At 45.9% G+C, this 2,759-nt stretch overlaps 1 non-coding gene across 1 annotated transcript; it reads right to left on the bottom strand.

Annotated features, from left to right (window-relative positions):
• On the bottom strand, window positions 1-73 carry trnaa-agc (transfer RNA alanine (anticodon AGC)). Its single transcript has one exon. It is a non-coding gene; the product is annotated as a tRNA-Ala (tRNA).
• Window positions 74-2,759: the final 2,686 nt, after the last annotated feature.

The raw sequence follows: 2,759 nt of genomic DNA, 5'->3' as shown, positions 1-2,759 counted from the left end.
AGTTTCTGCTCAGTTTCGAACTAGGGACCTTTCGCGTGCTAGGTGAACGTGATGACCACTACACTACAGAAACCAGCCGCGGCCGCCGTGAGATTGATGACAATATATAGACAATGATTTCGTCAATGTTTGGACCGTAGGGCGAGGTGGAATAAGCTGGGACGACTTTCCCTGCAGCGGAACGGCTGCGATACGATCTTATGGAAGGGTTGTAAACTGAGTATTTCTGTGTTTTACCCAAATTGGGGTGAGTTGAAAACTCGAGAGCATAGGTTTAAGGTGAGTGGGCTGAAATTGACAAACGACCTGAGGCACATTTCCCACACAGAAGGTTGTGCGTGTATGGAATGAGCTCCCAGAGGAAGTGGAGAAGGCTATTACACTCAGATAATTGCAAAGGTAATCGGATGAGTTTCTGGACAGGATGGGTTTAGAGGGATTGGGGCCAAATGCTGGGGAACGGGACTTGTTTAATTTTGGTTATGTGGTGAGCATGGATGAGATGCACCTAAATATCTGTTTCCACGCCGTGTACCCCCATAACGTCGTGTTGCTAACACCGGCTTTAAAGGATTACTTTTTAGCGGAGTTTTCCATCGCAGTCTGTGGCACAATCGTTTAGTCTGTTCGACTGCTCACGGGAAAGATAGTACTGTGAAACACTGCAGATACGAAGAACTTCCTTAATTTTGCCCCGACTGACCATACTCCGTGAAATTTTCCAAGACCTCAATTGAGGAGTTTTGCTGCTCGAAGTTACCTCAGAAACCCTGTTAACTCGTAATGTGCTGAGCGAATCGCAAAACAGAAAGCATTTTTCACGGAACACAAACAAAACTGGCATGCCGAATGCATTTTCAGACAGAGAGATGCATGAATGCTAAATGTGTCACAGTCCGAGGGCATGAGTCATAAAGTAATCTCACAACTAACAACAGGGCAATTCCAAACTGCTCTTTCAAACATACTGCAGCGTTAGTGCACCACCACTTTCCAGACAATGCTGAAAAGAAAGATAGAAAGAACATCATAAGAACGGGCCATAAAAAGTGAATTTCACCATTCACAGTCTCGATTAGATTACCTTTTCCTTCTGATGTCTCCAGGACGGAAATGAAGGAAATGGGAGAAATTCAATAACATATGACACCGAAATTCATTGGAACGATTTTCCCATTGGACAGAAAACCAAATAACGGCGAGTCGAGTCACCGCAGGACTTTGTTTCACAACGGCGATGAAATAATAGTCTCCATTCGGTTCCAGTAAAAGCACAAATCGCTTTGGAACAGCAGAGCTGTTTGCGATTTTCCGCGCGGGAGGCGAACGCGATCATGACAGCAGAGACACTTGGACACTTCGGTCAAATAACCATGAGCTGCTAGACATTACTACAATTTCGATTCTTGCTTTGCTAAATGATTTCACACATTGCTCGAAACAGGACGACTTTCACGTTTACACGGAACACGAAACACACCTGACTACAGGGAAAATGCACAAAGCTGAGCAGGCCGTGTTCCACATCAAACCGTGCAGCATTTATTCAGTCACTGTGTCTGTTTTGCAGAAGAAGGGTCCCAAAGAATGTTCTCCACCCTAAAACCGGAGGTCGCATTACAATCCGAGAACGACACATCACATTGTGAGCATGCTCTGACCTCGGGGCCGGTTCGAGATGCCACTTTCCGTGCCTTTTACTTTAACCGTGCAATTTGCTGCAGAGATGTTCACTCCTGGACATGAGCCACGTGGATACCAACTGAGTCGGAAACCTGTGCGGGAATCGACGAGAAGCGATTCAATAAATTTTGCTAACTTCCATGGTGCTTATTGGAAATGCAGTTTCTGTTCAAGTCAATCGAAAAGGCAGTTTCTGAACATAGTAACAGAAGTCAAAAGGTAATTACCTCACCCCACCCCCACTCCGGAAGAGGTGCTAACTGCCCTTGAGTGCTTTTTGATCTCGATGTGAAGAGCTCACACGCCTCTGAGTCACCTTCAAGTCTCTGTTTGCGGAGTGAATCACAAAGAAGGACTTTTACCAGAGCTGCAACCGCCTCACTTCCCCACTCGCTCTCCCCTTTTACATTTTCCTGCTCGTCAGTGATTTAAAGAAAACCAAATGGATGCGATGTCATTCTGTAGCCTCTCTGTCGATTCCTCCGTTTCAGTTCCAACATGGCTTAGATCTCGGGGCGCACCTTAATATTAGCGGCGCTATGAAAGCACAAGTTCAAAGGTTCCTCTGAGAGTGTAAATTATTTCATTGCTGTTGCTGATTGAATGAGCCACTAACGTGCGAACTGCCCCAAAATATGATTCAGGAATCTGGTACCAACTCTCGCGCGTTGAATAACGACAGACAGCTTCCAAATGAGGCCTTTCAGAGACGACTTTGGGGTACATTTGACAGACAGACAAGTTCAGGAATCCGTGGTGCGCTGTGACACCAGCGCAGCAGCTTCTTCCCTGCCTTTGAACCGGGCCGCCTGCGCAAGGAATGCAAATGCGGTACTGCTTTTCGTGGAAGGATCAGAACGCGGCAAGGACACTCTCAAACAGAATGGCATATGCATCAGAACCAGGTTGGAGAAAAACTTTATAATGCTTTACACAGTAATTAAATGGAGTTGCCTTACATTTCACTACGAGAGCAGATTCTTTCAAGCAAATTCGAAGGCAGGTTTGCAGATGGGAAAGCAAGCAAGAAAGCTCCGTTCTTGTCCATGTAAAAGGCTGCAGTTGACGAACAAAGC

The sequence above is a fragment of the Chiloscyllium punctatum genome, chromosome 50, assembly GCF_047496795.1.
Source record: "Chiloscyllium punctatum isolate Juve2018m chromosome 50, sChiPun1.3, whole genome shotgun sequence".
In the NCBI taxonomy this organism is placed as follows: domain Eukaryota; kingdom Metazoa; phylum Chordata; class Chondrichthyes; order Orectolobiformes; family Hemiscylliidae; genus Chiloscyllium; species Chiloscyllium punctatum.
This window is presented reverse-complemented; position numbering and strand designations above follow the sequence as displayed.